General features: G+C 47.6%; 1 protein-coding gene across 9 annotated transcripts in view; it reads right to left on the bottom strand.

Moving 5' to 3' along the window:
* FAM227B (family with sequence similarity 227 member B) overlaps positions 1-13,729 on the bottom strand; it is a 1,598,354-nt gene that overhangs the window by 689,156 nt on the left and 895,469 nt on the right. The window lies entirely within an intron of this gene.

Raw genomic sequence — 13,729 nt, 5'->3', positions numbered from 1 at the left:
TAAAGTCTTATACATTATTCAATCACTCCTGTTATTAATTGCAAAAAAGCATCTGAAGAAGATCGATAAGGTTTTTCAAAGTTCTCTATGGGGAATTGGAAAACAGCCACGTTTCCTCAGATATATCTTGTTGAGGAAGGTACAAGATGGCGGGTTTGGATATCCAGATCTCTTTAAATATTATCAGGGCTTTCTCATTAAAAAAGGGCTCACATTACTTCAATAGTAAAGGGAGCGGAATCACGATCTGGTTAGAAATAGAGAAGATCTGTGAACCATATCCCTTAGATGCTGTACATACAATGGACAAAATCCCGAAGAAAAGTGTGAGGCATCAGCCAATGGCTGCGATTAGGAATGTCTTGGTAGCCAGGTTTAAAGGGAACAATCAATATTCTGGGGTTAGCTATGATGCTTCCATATGGTATAACCAAGCTATACAGTTGAAAAACAAATGTTTGCATTGTCAGAGTTGGATCGTGAGAGGGATTCTTAAGGTAAGAGATGTTGGAAGGTAGTAGGGTCTTGAGTTTTGAAGAGTTGAGGAATAAGTATGGTTTGAATAAGAGGGAAACGAGTCGCTACATACATTTAAAAACTCTCATATGTCAAATAATGATCATGGTTGACAGAAACCGGGTTTAGTAAATTGCTCGATGGAGTACAACATGGGGTGTCTACTTATATGAAAGTTATGGGTGTGGGACAAGGATATACAGATTCATGGTTAGGATTGAAGAATGTATGGTCAAATGATATTGGTCTACAGATATCTGAAGAGGAGTGGGAGGATTTGTCTCGTGTTGGTTTCAAATCTAAAATGGATATGAATTTAAGGACCATTAGGCAAAAGATTATTGGGAGATTATATTGGACGCCGGTAAAGATGCAAAAGCTTCATCTCTTAGGCAATGGGCCTCGTTACGAGGTGGGTGCAAAGGGATACATCGGTGTCGATAATCCCTTTGTGCCCTATTCCGAGGTCCCTTAGCGAGTCCCGCTATGGGCGCCTGGTTTTACCAGGCACCCTTAGCAGGAGCCGCAAAGGGACCAGGGAGAAAATAACGGTACTGCAAATTGCGGTACCGTTATTAGCTCCCTCTCCATTCCCATTGAGCCCTTTGGGGGCTCAAATTGGGAATGGGGATTGCCTTTTTCAATGGGTACTTACCGGTCCCACCAAGGTCGGAAAGGACCTGTAAGTCCCCATTGAACCAGGGCGGACTCGGTACCAGTATGGGAGGTAGTCATGGCGCAAATAGCGCCATGATTACCTCCATACTCGGAATGAGGCCCAACGATATGTGTTGGGGTTGTGCAGGGAATAGGGTTCTCTCTTACATTTGCTTTGGGATTGTCCGAGGGTGCAAGTTTTCTGGAAGGAAGTATTGGATAAGATAGATGTTACTTTGAACATAATTATTCCTAGGTCGGCGGGGAATATAATTTTATTGATGAGTAGAGGAAGATGCTCTGTTGCAAGGGAATTTGATTTATGGATAGATGAGGCTTTGATAGTTGCAACTAAGCTGATTTTGAAGGTCTGGAAAAGTAGGAAAAAGCCTGTGGTGGAGGATTGGATAGTTGAAATGCATTTATTGTCTAACTATGAGAAGGCATCATTGAAGAATAAGAATTGTTTAGATGTGTATCTTTCCTTGTGAAGTCTATTTAATGTTTTGTATGGTATGGGGATTTTATTTTCCTCATGGCTTGCCCTGCAATTTCCAGATGGACCACCGCCTCCCCAGGGCAATTTGACCGACCGACTTGGGTGGCCCATAGATGTTCACTCATCTCCAGGCACGGTGGGTGGTGGGCACTCTATGTCCTTTTCTGCACCGAGAATGCTTTAACAAGGCTCCAGGTCTTGAGGTTTACCAAAATGTAATCAATATTACTAGTAGCCAGATTACTATCGAAAGTAGGATTGCTGGGGAGTCTCCCAGGAAACACCTGTTACAAGCCCTCAGATTGATGGTCATAAACAAAGTAGCTGTTTTTTTCCACATACTTATGCTGTCTCGTTGGATAAGCTGCATTCAAGGGTCCCAACCCCCAATGACTATCCTCATTATCAATGATCTCACACATACAGCGAAGTGGCTTGAACTGGAGGTTGAGATACCCCATTACCGGAATCTTAAGAGGCCCATGAGAGCGCAATCGCCAGTCCGCTACAATGCTCGATATTCTATCTATCAAGTCCATGCCCCTTACAGCTGGGGACTTGTTTTTAAAAATTAATCAACAGGATCTTAGAATCATACTGTAATTTAATATGGATCATAAGCAATTTGAGGCATGCTATATCAATCTGTCTCCCCTTGTGAGATGGGGAGAACAAGGTCACAAACCCTTAGATATGAGGGGGTTCTAGAGCCCATGACTCCTGTAGGCAAATCACCCAACTATCCCTGACAAAGGTAAGCCAATCATCATCACATAGGTATTTTGTAACCCCAGCAATATTCCAGGACAGGACCCGCACCCAGGTGAAATCTGTGCCAACCCGTCATCCATGCAAGGACTAGGGGTAGGTCAGAACACCATGGAATCCTGCTCCATGGTGAGATCTGATCGAATGGGACTCTATCCCCGCCCAGCGCGCCCAGTCCATCACTTCCTGGATACCTGCTTCTGGCTCCCACTGAGCTGGAGCAGTCTATGCTGGACCTCTCCCCCCCAATAGCAGTTGTTCCCCTGACTTCCTGTGCCATAATCATTGCCATCTGGCAGACTTACTTCGCTCTCTAGGTTACACCAGATCTCGGTATGGTTACCCACTAGCCCATCAACCTACCTCCCACAGCCCGATAGCTCCCTGGGAATCTCATATCATAACCCCGATTACATGATGGCGCAGACATTTTTATAGAGAGTCTTAGCTCATCCGGGTGAAAGGGATTGTTGTTTCATTTCTGGAATTCCCTGGACAAGCAGTGGATATTTCAGTATAACCTCTATTGCATCCTTATCTCGGCGAACTGCAAGTCTCTTACAGCATAGGATGGTGTTATGAATAACTGACAGACAGCCTCTCTTTGCCCTCAACCAGTGGATGAACTTGTTCAACAGGCTTTCTCCTCATTCGTATCTAGTCTCCAGGCTCTTTGGCACATTCATAAGGTAAAAGCAATTCTTTTTGGGATTGTCCAGGGCACTAGCACTTAAGGGGCGTGGTACTGACCTCAGACTCCCTCCTCTTTCCCTCTTCCACCCTACCACTCAAAGCACTAGGGGGAACCGAGTTTATGACGAGGGTCCCAGAGGAACTCGGTTGAGAACAAGGCAATTAATGAAGATAGAGGGATCTGTCTTTCATGATGGGCAATGGGAGGGGGGAATGGTACAGTGCTGAGCAAAGGGGCTAGTAGCGTTTGAGAGGGATGTAGTGACAAAAATGTATGATCGCTTTGGGGCAACATGGAACAAATAGGTGCATGCTTTAACTTGGGTAGATGAGACCCCAACTAGTACACATCAAGCCTCTTACACGATTTTCCTTATGTTTCAGATCCACTGGGTCAACACATTTGGGGTATAATGCCGGCTACACCAAGGTGATGAGCATTTCAGCACTGAAGAGTGGGACAGCGGCAGTCACGAAAGACTGGTGGGCATGCTGGACCGAGTCCTACACCCAGCTGCCTCACGATTGGAGAGGACTATGAGCCCTTGTCACAGTGCACATCCCGTCCCTGCTAGTGCCTCGAGCAGAATTAATGCATTTCAGTGACATCCTGCAGTACTCAAAAGAAGAATGATGGAGGAAGGAAGAGTACAAGAAGGGTGGGAACAGACATTGAAACGAAATCGACACAGCACCAATTATTGGTCTAGCAAATAATTTGAAAGTTTGGCTGCGATTCCATCACAGTTTTGTCTGTTTTCAAAGGCATCCATGTTTTTGTGTCACTCCTGTTTCCTGTGGTCCAACCGGCAGCCAAAGCCAAGTGGCTGTAGGTGACCTGTTCTGAGGTACTGTAAATGGCGAACTTGACTGAAAAAGGATGCATTGCTGTAAGGGAAGAGATTTGTGCAGTCAGGCTGGTGGCACTCCAAAATCGATATGTTGGATACGATTAGCGCAAAGGAGGGTGGCATCTTCCACAAAATCGGCAGTAGTTGCTGCACAATAATACCAGCTAACGACGCAGCTAGTGGAAATTTGACAGAGGCCATAGAGGAGATTCATACACTACATGAGACTTACAAAGGATGCAGTATCGTCAGACAGCTGGTTTGACTCTTTTTGCTTGGGTCCACAGTTGGTTGCCAAACATTTTTAAAGTAACTGTCCCAGTGCTCATTCTGGTGCTCATCACCTTCTGTGTGGGTCAGCTAATACTAAAGCTGTGCATGAATATAGGGAGGGCAGGAGGAGATATATGATGTCCCTGAATGTTGACGGGATGGGGGATAAAGCACAAAGTTAACACTCGGGGTCAACACATTCTGGAGCAAATGAGCACAATACACAAGGGGTGGTTACAATGCTAACTGCAAACATGGACGGGTATGATGCCTTTTGGGTGTAATGCTCTAAGGATGGGCAAGAGTGTGTGATAATAGAATCTTCCCTGGGGGAGTATGAGGAAGAAGGGGGAACATGCATAGGATACCGAGGGTGTGGATCCCCAACACGGTAAGTAAGAACATGATAGGAAAAGTGTTGATCGATGGATTGATCGAAGGGGGATATGCAGTAAAGGTGCAAATTAAATTCTTCAATGGGGGGTGCACCTATCAATTACGTGATTGATGGGGGGGTGCAGTGGGGAGGGGGCACTCCTGGAGTCAAGGACAACATTGACCGTTCTGCTGTGTAACTTTTCGCAGTGTGCACAAGTGCAGCCGGAGAAGTCAGTGGGGAAGAGTGGGATTGGGGGCACCAAGTGGGGCACGGGTTCAAGGAGCAGGGGTAGTGGGTAAAAAAGGCAGTGTAGCATGATTTGAACAAAATAATAGCCATTCTGGTGTTTAGGTCTCAGGTAAGTAAAACATTTGTTTTTTTGCAGCCACAGGCCTTATGTCCTGGGTAACCATGAATTTCTCAAGCATTCAGCTACAGCTGTGTGCTGGAGAAATGTTGCAAGTTGGCAGTTCCCAGGAAAACGTATCCGCAGGGGAATGGGACCAGAAGATCCTTTCGAGGCCAGGAAACTAGGCACCTAGGTGCTCGCTGGGAACTTGAAGGGAATTAGAATTAAATGTAGTTAAATAAAATCCAACCACAGTGGGGTAAGCGGTTTCAAATCTCTCCTTGGCAGATGGGCATGGGAAGAGGGCTGTGGGTGAGAAGCCGAGCAACGGAAAACCAATCACAGGTGAGGTTTTGGTGTCTCTAGGGTGCAACAGTGTTTTGTCTCCTGTGATGAAGCCTATGGATCCCTCACTGTACCCCTGCCTAAAGTCTCCTCCCAGGTGGCCATGGAAAGGCAGATGCTTCTTGATCCTGACCTTGGGGGTAGTGTACCGCGAGAGGATTACCTGGGAGGAGAGCAGGCCCAGGGAAGTGAAGGGATTCAGTGGGATGAGACACAGTATCCTCCTTTGAAAGGAATAACCTTTCATATATACCAAAACATGCACTGGCTTATTGTCATTATAATATGATCCCCATTTTGAGTTGAGAAATATGGGCAAATGCGATGTAACATCTTTAAATGTCACACTTAAGATAGAATCCCTTAGACCTAATGTGATTGAACATCCCCCTTACTCCCATAGGTAAGGGAAATCTGTAAATGGTGGCTTGAGTGAACTGCCTTTCCCTACTGCGATTAAACATGAAGTATTTTTTTAAATATGTCAACAAAATAGTTTGAAAGTCAAGAATAGTAGATTACTACTTAGAACTGATTTTGTTGATTGGGACTCCAAGTCCCATAATCCCAGGAGTATTGGGACCAAGAAGAGGGATGAAGAGCAGTGCAGGGCAGAAGAGCAGTGCAGGCCTGAAGGCGAGGCAAATAGGCTTAACAGCCCACACCTGAGGGAGGCTGGGAGGCTTAAAAAGCTCCCTCAGGTGCAGGCAAGTAGAAGCAGTCGTGGTTGGAGAAGTAGCAGCAGTTGTAGCAGCAGAAGTACTTGCTGGGTCAGAAGGAGGTGGCAGAGGAAACATGTTGCTGGCAAAATACACAGAAGAACAAGTTACTTACCCTTGGTAACGTTCTTTCAACTTGATTTTCCTCCCACGTGTTCCTCATCTTTGATATACAATATCCATCTTTAGCTGCTTCGGAAAAAATATTCGGCAGAGGGTGCTGTGCGTCAATGGCGTCTAATCCTCCACCCTGAGGATGATGTCGTCAAATGTATATATAGCACACGCAGCACTGTTGGCTTCAGTTCTGTTTTTTCCCCCAACAGCACAAATACTTGCATAACCACGGGAATGACCGTACTCTGCCTTGAAGGAACAAAAGCTGTAATAGCATGGGAAATTCTACTGTGGGGTGGGTTGGGAGGGCGATGAGGAATACGTGGGAGGAACATCCAGTCAAAAGAACGTTACCAGGGGTAAGTAACTTGTTCTTCGAATGGATTGTGTCCTCCCACGTATTCCTCATCTTTAATAGACTCCCAAAGCAGTATTTGATTTGTGGAAGGAGTAGGATTCATATTTTAATTGTTCTCATGAACCGAGTTCAGGACTGGTTTACCAAAGGTACCATGCTAATCGAGGGAAGAGTCCAGGCAGTAATGCTTTGTGAACGTGTGGATAGTAGACCACGTTGACACTTCAAATATTTTTTTATTGGGACACCCCTTTGCAGAGCTGTAGAGGTAGTCATGCCCTTGGTGGAATGGGCCCTTAATCCTTCTGGAGGATACTTCCCTGCCAACCTGTAGTATTCTGAAATGGCCACAATGATCATCTGGACAAGATCTGCTTAGAGACAGCCTGACCCGGTGTGTGGCCGTATAGCCAATGAACAGCTGATCATCAATACAGAGTTTTGACATTCTTGGTATATAAAAGCTTAAAGCTCTACGAGGGTCCAAACTATGTAATCGCTCCTCCTTGCTAGGATGACGGGGAGACAGAAGCTAGGCAAAACCCTTTTTTGTTCTATGTGAAAATCAGAAATGATTTTGGTTAAAAAGGAAGTTTTAACCCTTAGACCAAACCTATCCTTGTGGATCATAGTAAATGGTGGCTTCGGCGCAAGTGCCTGCAGCTCGCTCACTCTACGGGCAGATGTTAGAGCTACCAATAGAATGGTCTTAAAGGTTGTGATGCTGGAAATGCATCTGAGGGACAGGGCCTCTGAATCCTTGTCCTTTTACTGTTTTTACCGTGTGTTCTGTTATGTTTTCTGCCCAGGAGTCCATGTGGGACTCCTGGCAGTGCAGCTCTCTCTTTTGGGTTGGTGAACAGACCCATGGGATACCCTTATGGCACCCATGGGTAGGGGTACAACCCTGTGCCCCTAGTGTATGTTTTTGGGCACCTGTGGGTGGCCCCAGAGCAAGGTATGGGCTGGTGGCAGCTCCATGCTGAAATTGACAGGTGCTCTGGGTGTCCTCCATTTTGGGATACCCAGGCCCTGCCATTGGGATCAGTTGATTCCTGATAGAAAACAAGATGGCCCCTGTGGCCTCTTGCTTTCTATTGCCTGTTATCTTGTTTTCCCAAAGTCCTGGGAAGCCCTGTCTCTGTCCCTTCCCCCTGACTGGCTGTTGGGTGGAGGTTCCATGTATGGTGTTGTTGTGAAGGCCCAGCTAGACTGACTGGAGCCTTCCCAGTGACTGTATGTTGTGGGTACCTCCTGTGGGTGGGACCTGGGTGAGTGGAGTGTGTGACCAATATACACTCCTTGTTGTGGTTGTCTGGTTTCTGGCATGAGAGACAAAGACTGAGACAGCCCTGCCCGAAACTGGCCTGAATGCAGTGTGTAGTGTTGAATGGCTGGGTACTTGTCCAAATCCACATTCCCTGTTGTGAGTGTCTGGAAGGGAGGAGTGTGGCCTGAATGCACTGTGTGCCTGACTGACTGCATGAATGCCCCTCTGTATGATTGGCTGCTGAGTGTGTGCCAGCAGCGTGGATGAGAGACATGATAGTATATCTGGGGACCTCTCACCACTGGAAAAGTGTTCAGAAGCAGCCAGGTGTTCAGGAACGTTCAGGAACGTTCAGAAGCATCCTGGAGTGAAGTCTCCACTCTAAGAGTAACTGGAACTGCTGATCCTCGACGTCCAGCTGGAAGAAGAAGACTTGCTGTGGCATTTGCTTCGACCGATCCGAAGGCTGACGAAATCGTCGAAGACTGACCCGAGAAAGGACCTGGTAAGGCGCCCTCTTCCCGTGCTCCGAGGGACCATCGAGCACCACTCCATCTTCGCCGAAGCGCCCTGGAAGACAGACCCTCGAAAGGCTGTCAACCCGAGACGGGACCGCCGAGGAGATCGAAGTGAAGCACCCGGACATCGATGCCGTCGAAGTCCATTGCCGTCGACCAGGGTTCGCAGGTTTGTGTAACCGCTGGAGGCCCGTCGAAGTTGTGTTGCCCAGCCGTGGGAACCACTTGACGCCGTGCCGCCGACGACCGGAGCCGTCCGCTCCTTTGCCTAAGAACATTCAATCGAAGGACTTTCTCGACCGCATCGTCGACCGCTTATCCTGCCGGAGAAAGTCGAGGACGACCAACGCGCCGAGGAGAAACCTGCCGGTGGGTTTCCCGCCACCCGAAGACCCCAAAGACTCGAACGACTCGACGCCCTTGCTGGGCCTCCGTCTCTACAATCTTTGCGGTCCAGAACTATTGTCACCGAGGTGCCCCGTACGCCTCTGCCTTGCAGGACGCCGACGCTCCGACGCCGACGAGCACCGCTCGGACGAAGCTGCCGCCTCATCGACACCGTTCTACCTCGTTTGTCGAAGGACGCTCGACGCCCCGTGCCTCCCGCTTGAAAGGGAAGGCATTCAAGAAGGGCCGTCGACTCCCCTCGCCGAACCGCGAGTTTCTCGACGTTTCTCGACGATCCGTGACTCCCGCTTGAAAGGGGGTCGCTCAAGAAGGATCTGTCAACGCCTCTTCGAAGAACTCGACTCCACCAGGTACATTGGGGGGGTAAAAACATTATAGGAGGGAATAAGACTTGTAGAACAGTATATGGACTGGGCTTGTGCTATATCTTTATTTTTTACAGGTTGCCCAGGCGGGGGGAACTCCCCACAGAACTGTGCCTAGTAGTAGGGGCCAGTATTCTGCCTATTGCTCAATCATCTTATTTTCTCTCCTCTCTCTATTGCTGGTTTCACTCTATTGGTCTGTGTGACATTGTACAGTATTGTTCATGCACTTTAATGAGATCTAGGGTGGTACCACTTTAGGATTGTATATATTTGCCATTGTTGATTTTTCCGGGGTACAAAGTGAGTTATTATGATAAATGTACATAACCTTAAATATTGATTATATAAAGACTGTGTTATAACCAATACAGAGTGTGGATATTCCTTTGTGGGGGCTTGGGGACTACACTGTACTTAAGAACCAGCCTGCATCACCTCCTGAGAAGCTAGGCCTTGATTGCTCGACCATTGCTACCGTAATAAAGAATCTTGGCTGGGGTCTCCTGTGCCTCTCCTCCACCATATAGGGAGCGGAAGTACAGACACCCCCCACCGGTCGTTGAGGCCCTTCTCTCACAAAGGTTAACTACCTAAACAGACATGAATGTAAAGGTTCAAAAGATGCACACATTAGAAATTTTAGAACCAGATTACAATCCAAAATTGGAACCTGGAACGGAGATGGAGGGGGAACACATTGGTGAGCCCTTTTAGAAAGTGTGTCACCAGTGGAATTTTGAAGTATGAACATTCCTCTGACGAGCGCTTAAATATGGACAGGGCCGCCAAATAGCCTTTAATAGTTCCAATCTGGAGCCCCAGATTGGCTAAAGATAGCAGAAAAGATAAAACAGACAGTGTTTTACATATAAATGGATCTACATTCTTCTCTTCACCAATTGCAGAATGTATTCCAATGGCAACAGCACAAAGAGTTTTTTGCTGGACTTCTGGCTGAAAACAAAATCACCATTACATCATCCGGGAGGTCCCAGGCCTCGTATCTCAACCTTTCAGAAACCAAGCGTGAAAGTTGAGTGTCTTGACCGCTGGATGGAGAACCCGACACCCCTCCCTTTGTGGAACATGTATTGGAGGACAGATGGACATGTCCATGGGAAAGGCATACATAAGTGAAAATTCCCAGTCCACCACAAATGCGTCTCCTAGACCTCCTCTTGGAGGAAATTCCCTGGAGAAGTACAGTTTGCACTTCTGTTTGACACCGATCACGAACAGATCTACCTGAGGGGTTCACCAAAGGGTGAAGATCTCTTGAAAGACTTCCTAAGCTAGTACCCATTCGTAGGAGACGAACAAGTTACTTCTTACCTTGTAACATCCCATCGAAAGAACGTTACAAGGTAAGAAGTAACTTGTTCTTCGAAGGGATTGTGTCCTCCGACGTATTCCTTATCTTAGATAGGCTCCCATAGCAGTATTCTGTTATTGGAGGTGGGAGTACTGACTTCATGCTTCCTTTTATTGATGAATAGAGTGCAATACTGCCCTTCCAAACCTAGTCTCTTGACTGGAGGAGGAATCCAAGTTGTAAAACCGTGTAAAGGTATGGACGGACGACCATGTGGCAGCCGCACATATGTCTCTAACCGGCACTCCTCTTTTGAGGGCCGATGAAGCTGCGATACCTCTGGTCGAATGAGCCCTAAGATTTTGAGGGGGCTCTTTACCTGCCAGTTTATAACATTCCAAAATGGCTATAATGATCCATCTGGAAATGTTCTGCTTAGTTATCGGTAACCCCAGCTTGTGACCTGCGTAGCCTACAAACAGCTGGTCTGACTGTCTTATCCTAGCCAGTCTACTGATGTAAAAACTTAAAGCCCTTCTTGGGTCCAGCCTGTGTAACCTCTCTTCCTCTTTCCCCGGATGAGGAGGAGGATAGAAAGATGGGAGGGTAATCTTCGGAGTGATATGGAATTCAGAAACCACCTTTGGGAGGAAATTAGCCTTCACTTGCAGAACAACTTTGTCTCTGTGAAAGATTGTATTAGGTGGTTTACAAGAAAGAGCTTGTAACTCGCTCACCCTTCTAGCAGATGTAAATGCTATTAATAAAACAGTTTTAAGGGTAAGAAATCTTAACGAACAAGAATGGAGTGGTTCGAAAGGTGTGCCCATCAGGAAAGTTAGGACTAAGTTTAAATCCCTTAGGGGAACCTGGAATGGTCTTGGGGGATAAACGTTAGTTAACCCCTTTAGAAACTGTATTACCAAGGGTAATTTGAAATAGGATGGTTCTACCGCAGTGCGCTTAAAGATGGATCGCGCTGCGAGATAGCCCTTAATGGTGCCAACTTGAAGGCCTGAATTCGCTAAATAGAGTAGGAAGGACAAAACCATTGGTGTACCACATGAAAAGGGGTTGATATTCTTTTCTCTACACCAGCTGCAAAATCTGTTCCAACGGCAGCGGTATAAAGACTTTGTTGCTGGCCTCCTTGCCGAAAGCAACACCTCCATAACATCATCAGGGAGGTCCCAATCCTTTTACCTCAGCCTTTCAGAAGCCGAGCGTGAAGGTTGAGGGTTTTGATGTCTGGATGGAGAACCTGTCCTCCCTTCTGTGAGAGTAGATTCTCTCTGAGTGGAAGTCGAAATGGAGGGCAGATGGACAAGTCTAGAAGGTCCAGGTACCACGTTCTCCTGGCCCAATCCGGGGCAATTAGGATCATGGTTTTCTGGAATCTTCTCAACCTCCTGATCATTTGAGGAATGACAGGGACCGGTGGGAACGCGTACAGAAGTGGAAACTCCCAGTCCACTATGAACGCGTCTCCCAGAGCTCCTCTCGGGGGAAATTCCCTTGAACAGAACAGATCGCACTTCCTGTTGACACTGGTGGCGAACAGATCCACCTGAGGGGTTCCCCAAAGGGCGAAGATCTCTTGAAGGACTTCCTGAGCTAGTTCCCACTCGTGGGAGACTGTGCTCTGCCTGCTCAGAGCGTCCGCTGTCAAGTTCTTCTCTCCGGCTAGGTGAACTGCCGATAGAGAGATTCCTTCTTGGATTGCCCAAAACCAGAGCTGCATCGCCTCTCTGCACAGAGGTAGTGATCCTACGTCTCCTCTTTTGTTGAGGTAATGCATGGCCACTGTGTTGTCCGTCATTATCAGGACATTCTTCCCTTGTACAGATGCCAGGAACGCCTTCAGCACAAATCTGATGGCCCTCAGCTCTAACAGGTTGATATGTAGTGTGGACTCCGATTGAGACCAACGACCGCTGATGGTCAAGTCGTTGACGTGGGCTCCCCACCCCGTGAGTAAGGCATCCGTGACTACTGTTATCTCCGGCCAGGGTTGCCAAAACTGTTCTCCTGACAGGCCCACCACTGAAGGTCTCGAGCCACCCTGTCGGGAACCTGAAGAAGATCTGTCATTCTTCCTGAGAATTGTGACCACTGAGTTCTCAGTGCCCACTGGAGGGATCTCATTCTCAGGCGAGCCTCTGGCACTAGGAAAATGCAGGATGCCATGAGGCCTAGCAACCTCAAAAAGTCGAAGGCTGGGAGACGTTGGGCATTTTGGAACTTGGTAACCATCTGTAGAATATCTTGAGCCCTCACCTCTGGTGGCGAGGCTTTTCCCAGGGAAGTGTCCAGGATCGCTCCGATGAACTGGAGTCTCTGTGATGGTATCATTTGTGACTTCTTTAAATTGAGGGAGAAGCCCAGTCTGTGAAGGGAGTGGCAAACGTGATTTAGCTGGATCGGAGCTTGTTCCGAAGATACAGCCCTGATCAACCAATCGTCCAGGTAGGGGTAGACGTGAATCCCTTCCCTCCTTAGACTTGCAGCCACTACTGACATTAACTTGGGGAAAACCCTCGGGGCGGAGGTCAGCCCAAATGGCAGCACTCGAAATTGATAATGAGAGTTGCCAATTGCGAACCTCGGGTATTTCCTGTGTTTGAGATGGCTAGGCACATGGAAATAAGCGTCCTGAAGGTCCAGAGATACCAACCAGTCCTGGAACTGAAGGGCCTGAAGGATCTGAGAAAGAGTTACCATCTTGATTTTGTCTTTCCTGAGGAATTTGTTCATTCTCGCAAGTCCAAGATGGGTCTCAGTCCTCCGTCTTTCTTTGGAATGAGAAAGTAAGGGGAGTACCAGCCCTTGTTCCTCTCCGCTACAGGTACCGGTTCTATGGTACCTTTCTCTAGCAGGTCTAAAATTTCCTGCAAGAGGAGCGGATCTGGAGCTTTTTGAGAGCTGATCCCCGGTGGATGACTCTGAGGTATGCGTAGGAGAGGCAGGCAGTAACCTTGGGCAACTGTTTCCAATGCCCAAGCATCTGACGTGATAGCCTGCCATTCCGCCAGATGTTGAGTTAACCTGCCTCCTACAGGTGTCTTGTGAGGGAAGTCCTCAGAGTGGTTTTGGGGCGGTTGATGCAGATGCCGATGGTAAAGAGGCACCTGCTGTTGCTGCGGCTTTTGAATATCTATACCGTCCACCTCGGGTAGTTCTTCTTTGTCCCCTCTGAGCCGGTCGTCCTCTACCTCTTCCGAATGCGGAGTAGAAGCGAAAGGACTTGCCTCTCGCAGAGGATCCTGAGGAACGAAAAGGTGTCTGACTGATTGCAGCGCCTAGGGATTTTGCTGCTGCCTTTGATGTTT

The sequence above is a fragment of the Ambystoma mexicanum genome, chromosome 11 (assembly GCF_040938575.1).
Source record: "Ambystoma mexicanum isolate Mex_15411 chromosome 11, UKY_AmexF1_1, whole genome shotgun sequence".
NCBI lineage: Eukaryota > Metazoa > Chordata > Amphibia > Caudata > Ambystomatidae > Ambystoma > Ambystoma mexicanum.
This window is presented reverse-complemented; position numbering and strand designations above follow the sequence as displayed.